The sequence below is a fragment of the Vigna umbellata genome, chromosome 3 (genome assembly GCF_029865625.1).
Source record: "Vigna umbellata cultivar VRB3 chromosome 3, Vumbellata_1.0, whole genome shotgun sequence".
Lineage (NCBI taxonomy): Eukaryota > Viridiplantae > Streptophyta > Magnoliopsida > Fabales > Fabaceae > Vigna > Vigna umbellata.
In genome coordinates, this window is record NC_142167.1 from 43298981 (window position 1) to 43308908 (window position 9928).

Genomic DNA, 9928 nt, shown 5'->3' on the forward strand with positions numbered 1-9928 from the left:
TATATAACTAGTGAGCGAACAAACTTATCTAATGTGTATTAATAAACTCATCTAATTTGTGGATGGACAAACTTGTTTAATGTATAGAGCTAGTCTTATCTAATCTAATCAATGCATAAACATATTTATCTAAAATAATCAATACTAAAAATATTTGTATTAAAATATAAAATAAAGAAAAGATAAATATAATTATTTTTTACATTTTTTTAAAGACAAAAGTATTACATAAATCTTTTATATGACGATTTGTATTATCAATAAATATAATATTATTTTAAAAAATAAAATTAAAATATTTTCTTTTAATTTTATTTTATTGAATGATCAAGTAATTAGAAATTATAAAATGATATAATTAAAAGTAAAGAAAAATAATATAGAAAAAACTTAATATTTTAAATATAAATTATATATTTCTATCTAATAATTTTTTTATACTCCTTTGTTAGAATTGTTTAATTAATATACATATAATATATATTTTTGAACTCATGACAATATAACTATCTTTCTTACATTTTTAATAAAATTAAGTCCATGTTCTTTCTAGTTTTTAAATAATTAACTTCTTTTTATTTTTAATAAATGATATTCGTTTTTTCTCATAATTATAATAAAACGAAACTTATCTTCTTTTATTTAAAAGTATTATATTAAACTAAATAAAAATTATAGAAAAAAATAGTTTTAAAATATAAAAACAAAGAACTTTTCCTAAATAAAAAAATTATTTTTTTAGAAATAAAATGTCGTTTGACTATTAGGATATTGAATTTTTATTTTAAAATTAAAATATGAAGTATTTTTTGTTTTACAACTATTTTCTCTACTCTATATATAAAAAAGATGTTTTTAAAACAAATGACATATACTTAACATAATATTAGGAATAGTGAGAAGTTTTGCTATCACAGATACATTATTTTATATGCCGCCATGTATTTTCAAGACAAAACTTTAAGCTTAGTCAGAGAATACTAGGTGTTATCTTTTTTTTTCTTCTATGATTTTGGGCTCCAATAAAGAATGCAACTGATTGGGCCAAGGCCCTTCCAAAAGTTTTGGTTATGAAAGGAGGAGGGCTGCTTCTATCTGCACCCCATTTTTATTTTCTGCACTCCTATTAAATTTAAAATCCCATATGTATTTTTTTCCACAATGCATTATCTTTCTCTTCTTCTTCCTCTACAACAAGAAGGACACAGCGTGGCGATAATGACAGCTGCAGCCATAATAGTAGCAGTGATGGTATAGTGCAGTAAAGAGACTATTTTAATTTTTTTTTCTATTAACATGAGGTGTAATTAGAAATAGTGGGGTGCAGTAAGAAACTACTATCAACCAAAAATTGGAATCTATATTAATCTTCATTTCATCAACTAACCTGAATTCTCTTTGTTGTGGGATTAATGACGAAAAATATCAATGTAAATATATATGATCTTAGAATCATTACATAATTAAATATGACTGCTAAATTTGTCAAAAATATTATTACAATTATATTGATTTGTCATGAGCTCGCATAATTAATATGTGTACTAAATTGAAACAACCACCTGAATAATTTTGATTAAAACTTCTAATAAATTTTTATTGAGTTGAGTTAGTTTAAGTCAATAAATTTAACAATATTAAAATTAGGTTAGATTAGGTTATTTGATTTTTGTTTAGGAATACAAATAGAATATATATATATATATATATATATATATATATATATATATATATATATAATTCAAATAAGATACTGACCGTTCAACTTTTCAAAAAATAAAAAATAAAAGAAATTGAAGATCTTATCAATGTATATAAAGTATTTTTGGCTTAGTAATTTAATTTATATATTTAGATTTATAGTTTATGTTGGTTTTTATATTATTTAGTTTTTATTCAAGTCTCAATATTTATTAAATAAAATCAATTTAGTTTTCTTTTATGTTAAATTGATCTATTATTTTAAATTGTTGTTAATATCATCTTAAAGTTTCATATATATATATATATATATATATATATATATATATATATATATATATATATAAAAGTTTGAGTAATCTTTCTTAAATTCATCTACTTTATTTTAGTTTTTTTTCTTCCTACACTTCTTATCACCTTCCTTCATCGATCTCAATTTCTCACTATCTTCCTCCACCAACCTCGATCTCCCATCACTTTCTTCCACTGACCTCGATCTCCCACCACCTCCCATCTCGTTACTTTCCTTCACCTTTCACCATGTTCCTCTACCTTTAATAATTTCCATTATAATTCTTAAATAGTAATTTATGTTGGAGGTTAATAAGTTTTATTTTGATTTATATACTACCTGTGCTTTAGAACATCTTGGTCACCTGACCCGAGATGTACTTGGCCTAAATATAATCATATCAAAACGACATATCCTCGGCTAGAACGATACTATCGATTGCATCATTAATTGTAACAAAATATGATTAAGTTAGGGTAATGACTCAAGCATATAAGCATAGTAGTAGGAAAATTTAATCAAGGTAATTAGTTACGTGGAACAGACTCATCCAAGTAAAAACCCATAAATAAGATATAAATAATACAATACACGAGATAAATTAATTACATTTAACTATTACAATATTTATTACCATCTGACGTACTTGATTGACTTAAGCTTAAAGTGTCTTTTGTAGGTGTAAGACCTGGGGAAAACAGGGTACTTAGAAATAAAGTAGTTTTGAGACTTTGGGTTCAATGGATTATGCCATTGAATAATGGATTTCGCATTGTACTAGAAGGGACAGTGATGTTAACTGGATCTCTAATTTAGATGAGACAAAATCTACTAGTGGTTATGTATTCACACTTAGGGTAGTGTGATTACATGGAGATTAATCAGACAAAAATTATTGCAATATAAAAAATGAAATTTGAGTTTGTTGCTCTTGAGATGATTGATAGTGAGGTTGAATGGTTGAAAAAATTCTTAGCGAAAATTCCAATAAGAATGAAACCAACTTCATCGGTGTCAATACATTATGATTGCCAATCGGCAATAACTATAGCTAAAACCAAAAATTATAATGGAAAGAACAAACACATACAATTGAGACACAATTTGGTGAAGCAACTGCTAAATAGTGAAACTATTTCCATTGATCATATGAAGTCATAATGGAATCTAGTAGAGCCTCTCACTAAACCCTTAAGAAGAAATATGATCTTAGAAACATCGAGGAAAATGAGACTTAAGCCACTGGCAAACAAACAAGTGATAGTAACCCAACCTTTGTGATTAGAGATTCCATGAATAAGGTTCATATGGGTAAAATAAGTTACTTGTTAGTTCTGGTAGCACTAATTTGATTTTAAATCAAATATGTCCAGTCTTATGGTGCTTATGAAAGTGTTAGAAACTGTATTACTGAGAGGTTAAATTTTGTACTTAACATTCTATGTGTTGAAAGAATTTTAGTTTAAACAAAGTTTTTAATGATTTTCATATCCCTTATGGGTGGTGTATGATTTGCAGCATATATGTGATGAAATCACCTATATGAGTGTAAAGTGGGGCTGCTTGCATAAGATTTTGACATGTTCTCTAGAGCACTTATGAATACCGGTCACGTGTATGGCCTAGTAAATGCAACACAACGATAACAACAATGATTGTAAGGGGTGTATTATGATTGATAAATCTCTGACATACGTCAAGTGTCCTTGGTTCGTATAGCTTGCTATATCAACTACATTGTGTGTTAAGTTTCTCTATCTAAAACTGGTTCATATAGCTTGCTATACCAGCTCTAATGCATTACATCTTATAAAACCCAAGAAAATTCTTCCTTTCTTTCTTTCAATATTTCTTTCTCGTGTTTTGCACTATGGGGGATTGTTATAAACTTGTATTGCAAACCAATTTTTTGAAAGCAACGCAAAAATGTTGCATGATGAACGTTTCTTCATTGCACGGTCAAATCTCTTTTTTCCCCAAGGATCGGGATGTGGATTTTGTGAACACTTTTGATTAATAACATAAGGTGTGAACTCTAGGAGTAGTTTCAGCAATATCTAGACCGTGGGCCTTTTCCCATCTCTTATTTTACTCTATAAATAGTACATTCTTTTACTCTTCCAAAATACCCAACACTTTTCTCTCATTCTTCTTTCCTTTTAGTTTCATCTTTTCTCTTTTTTCTTTCCTAAAAACATCATGGGTTTATTTTCTACTTTTTTTAGAGTTCCTTACTAGTTCAGGTATCCTTAATCTTTTGGGAAGTTCTTGTTGAATCCTAGGAGACTTGTAGACACTGCAGATAAGTTCTTAAGGACAATAGATCTACATGCCTCGAAAAGTTATGTTTGTGATATTATTGTCAACTTTCTACAACAATCTTATTTGATAACTTCGATGGCCTAAAAAGGGATACATGATTGAACAAAAATTGATAATTGAACAAAAAACATTATAACACACTCAAAAAAATTAGATAGACAAACACATACATATAGACATAACACATGACGACAACGATTCCGAATATAGAACACACACATAATACATTGAAGAACGATCAAACACACACTAGCGACACACTAGAGGAGCAACCATGGCAAGAACTTCACCACCAGACCGACCGACCACCAGACCGAGTGGTCGGCCACCCACCAGGCCGACCGACCACCAGACCTTTACTGCCACGTCAATTAAAAGTAGTCAGGGAATGTGGCATCACACGTGGCTCGTCGTTTGCCACCTCACAGAAAACTTAACGTCGTTCAATTTTAAGGACTAATTATAATATTTTCAAAACTAAGAGGACTAAAAGGAACAAAACTTTCTAATAGAGACTAAATCCGAAATCGTGTGATAATTAAAGGAGTATAAACATATTTAACCCAAATATTAAACATTTTATTTTATATCGTTATGGGTCTAACCAATATTGAAAAATGACATTCTATATCTATTTTAAGTGGAACCAAGATAAAAATATTTATAATTTATTACAATTTTATTACTTGTTAGTTTTTATACATGGGGATTCAACCGAATTTTTTTTTTATCATATTTACAATACTATGATTATGTCACTTTTTATACTTAATAAATTTCAACCATTATAAAACATAAAAATGTATTTTGTTGTCTTTTACATATTGTTTGACTTTAAAAAGGCAAATATGTGAAATATCTTGACTTATAGATATTAAAGAAAAAGTTGAAAATACATGTAAAAAAGTTTAAAAATATCTTTACATACTATATTCGATATTCGATTTTACAAGTGACCAATTATAGACGAACGATAAGAACAAATAAGTGTTTTCTTATTGAATAAAGTCTCTCATAACATGTACAACTCACCACGATGTCCAAAAATAATCAATATTAAATCCAATTCAAAGTGTAAAAATAGCTAGAAAACATTAAATCAATTACATAATTATATTAATATTATATTTATATGTACTATGATCTCTATGTCCATATTGAGCCGTATCTTAGATTCCACTCAAAAAAAGTGATTGATTACAGTGACGTTATGTACGGACAGCGATAATGTCTGCCACGCTGTTCCGCCACCCTACAATACAACTCTGCCATCTACAGCCACCACAGCTGCTTCCTTCGGGTTGCTCCAAACTTCTTTTTATAGTTAAATAACGGATTGCTTTTTCAATATGTTAAATATTCTATTTCAAATTCACTTCACTGTTAAGCTGTAAATAATTTCTAAATTTGAATACTTTTAGTTCAATTTTTATCTAAATATTTGTTTAATATGCTACAAAAGAAATTACTTATAATTAAGTGAAATTAAAAAAATAAAATTATAAATGTATACAAATTTGAAGATTCAAACAAAATTATAATTTTTTAAAATTGTTAAATTATGTAAAAGTCATAAAATATATGTAGGTAAAGTAAAGGAAAGAATGAAAAATATTTTAAATCAAAATTATAATCATTAACTTTTTAATGTTCTTACTGTGACACCCGGCACTGACAAGGGCGGGGAGTGATCGTCGGTGCAAGAGGCACCATGTGTAAGGGGCACATTACAGACTTCCAGTGGAAGGGACACATGGATGAATCGAACATACATCGGAATAAGAGAGATCTACAGACTGTATAGGTATGAGACTATACAGTTGAATAATAGCTTAAAGAGATTGATTTGGCTACTCATATCACCAAATGCATTTTATGGTTAAGCGTCCTTAGCATAAAGTAATATTTTGACTTCTCATACTTAATTTACTTCGATTTAATTTATATATAAAAGGAAAATACTCTTTTATTAATACCAAATAAATTAGAGTAGAAAATATGATAATTGCCTTTTCTAAATTTGTTGATGTCTGCGATGAGTACCACTTTTACTTTCATTATTCCCTGCCTCTCCAAATTCTCTTCTATGGACAATTATGGACAACTCTTTCATGCAGTCATGCAGCAGGTGTTCTTAAATAGTTAAAATAAGAATATTATAATTTTTTTACCATCACATTTATTTATCAAAAATTTTTTTCGTTTTCATATATTATCAGAATATTTTTTACGCTGGTACATTAATTGCTTAGAAATCATCTTTAATTATTAATTATTGTCAAATAAACAGTCTTATCGGAAAATAGAACATTAGTTCATTAATATAGAAATCTAAATTACAACTGCCTATTAATTTATTTTTCGTAATTGATAAATGACTTAGAAATTAATGTAAGTGAAGATAAAGGTTATTTGATTGGAAATAAGTAATAAAAACTTAATAAAAATAGAGATAAAGTTATATGAATAATAGAATAAGAATAATAAGTTATTATATTTATTTATTGGATTAAACTATAAATATGGTGTGGTTCCTACTAATTATTGTGGTAGGCCTGCTACGATAGCTGCTGCCAATAACTGATACATTGCCAGCTGTTGCCAGCTTTTCTTCATTCTCCTCCTTTTTCTTTCATTTCTTTTTTCTTATTTTAAATTACCTTGTTTAGTGTTTATAATTTGAAAAGAAGTTTTTTTATTATGATTTTTACCTCTATCTTCTCTTCTTAAGGGTGCCTTTGATAAAAAATTTCCTAAATGCATATAACTTTTGATTGATAAAAAATATATATTGGTATTTTACAAAATCCAAACGATAACTATATATATTATTTACTTTAAAATATATACGGTGAGAGATTTATTTGAAAAAAATCACTAAAAAAATAAAAATTATTGGAATAATTAAATCTAAAAATTAGGACGAATTATCACGAAGTGTCAAGAGTTTTGATTCGTGTCTCTTAAAAATTTGTATTAAAGCATAAAATTGTTTAAGAAATCATTTATTCATATGTGATAATGGTGGTGATATATATATATATATATTACCTATATTAATATAAAGAGTGGGGTTTTGTGTAATGAGAAAAGAAAAAAATGATACAAGAAAAATGATGAAGGAGAAGTAAAAGTGATGGATATTTTGGTGGAAGAAAGAGAATTCTTTCAAATTTCTTTTTGAAACTCCCTACACGCTTACTAAACTCACCCCTACTAAAGTAGCTTATGCAATCCATTAGGAAAACCCAAAATCTATTCACCAAATTCAAAATACTATTCTAACCCCTCAACTTAAACACGGATATCATGTTTTAAAAACCTAGGAGCTTAGACTTAAGTTTAAATTAATGGATCAAATATATTTTGATTTTTGTATTATTACGTAAAATTAAAAAATGGTTCTTGCAATAAAACTTTGAATAATTATTTTGATCTCATCCTTTTAAAAGGAGTGGTTTTAATCTCTAATTTTGAATTATTTAGTTGCTAAGTATAAAAACATATGTTTGTTTTTTATTTTATTCTTTTGAATCAAAATTACCTTTTTAAACCACCACCGTGTTTTTTGTTTTATATTATTTCGTCTCTTTCTTATTTTTTTACAAAAACCCCTGAACTTTTTTTTTTCTTTTCACTATCGAAAATTGTAATGTTATCACCCGTTATCTGCTATCATAGATATCATGGTCATAGTCGACATGGACAAAGCCTACCGTTCTCACATATTTAAAACGAAGCTAACGTCAATTTCCTTCTTCTAGCGAGACACTATTGCGAACCTATTGTGAACCTTCACTACTAATTGTCTCTATAACACCCCGATTTACGATGTCATGTAAAAGAATGCTACATGATTAAAAAAAAAATACAACTCTGATACAATCACAATATAGTTAAATATTTTAAAACATCTTTATGTCATCGTAAAACTAATCAAAACTCATGAAAATAATAAACAATCTGAGTACAACTTGAAATTTCGTACCAAAATTCCTCAATATAATATATTTAAAAGAAATAAAGTTTGAAAACCCTGAAAATAATTTTCCACTCATCTCTCGATCTACACTACATCAATATCATCAACAATATGATTTGTAACATCATATTCTCTAATATAAATACGATCATTTAGTGGAAACCATCACCACAAATGCAAGGGTGAGCTAACAACATCAATATCCAAAAACACATATTATAATACAATTATCTAATAATGTATAAACTTATAACATCAATCAATTTCAACACACAAAACACACATTGTTAATCCAAACTCTTATCTAGATAAATCATGTCACCACCACCAATCACTATCGCCATATGTCATCTTCCGTACTTCAACACACATGACCAGTTCACCAAAATTGAACCTACGCATTAACGCGGGACTTTCTTGTTCACTAAAACAGGGTCTGCACTAAATCAAGGACTTTCTCGCATCACCACTAAAGAATACGTCAAACTACATACGATCCACCGCCTCAACCATAGTCAACACAATAATATGGTTTATTAAAAAACAATAAGTAAAAACAATTCAACTAACACTACAAACAACCCGACACACACACTACAACACTTGGCAATCAAATTGCACAACTCGAAAAGTAATGTAAACAACTCGATCTCAGCTACACCAACTCGACAAAGTGCTCAAAGAACTCGTCAAACACCCTAAATAGCTCGGCCATGAGATAAAAACCCCAAATCGGCTTAAACCACACCAAAAAGCAAGTTCAAAAATCCTGAAACTGAGGTCCCCAAACAGCACGGACAAAACACAAACAACTTAAACAACACCTCAAACAACTCAGTCATCGTCACTAGGAGGTCGACCAACATCAAACCCAACCGCCCACCACACACACACACGAAAATGATCCTAAGAACATTCAAAATTGAGCCCCAGAACCTCAAAACTGAGGTCCAGAACATTCCAGACTTGGACAACCCAACTAGCCGGCCAGACACTTCAGCCAACCCAGCCACAACTCGGTCAACCTAGTTTCACACCCTATTTCCCCCAAAATAGGCCGCACAAAACATGGAAACACACAAATTAATCATCAATACAATCGAAAAACATAATTGTAGCAACATAGAAAGTATGGAAATCAACTATAGACATACATATAACTCAACCACCCCTTAAACATCATAACCTTATGTAAATCAACCCGATTACACATGAGGTAATTATAATAATGCATAAATGAACTCAACCTCACGTAAAACAACCCTAAAGAACTCAAGATAATCTATTAACAATATGGTCTATGCATATATCAATATGGCATTACATATACATAACCCGACAATCCCATAACACATGTTATACTAACCTCATAAGAACTCGGCATAACCCAAAACCACCCATACACAACTTGGTCTTGGAAAGAAATAATCCAATAAAATCATACAATACATAAAATCATATATCATGTTCATGCAACACGTAAAAAACCTAAAACCTTAAAATCATTCATAATAATTTACGAATATAAGGATGAACATAACTCAACAAAACATATGCAACACAAATACATTTGCATGATTCACATGATATATACCATCACCTTCACAACACACACATCAAACAAAAGGGAC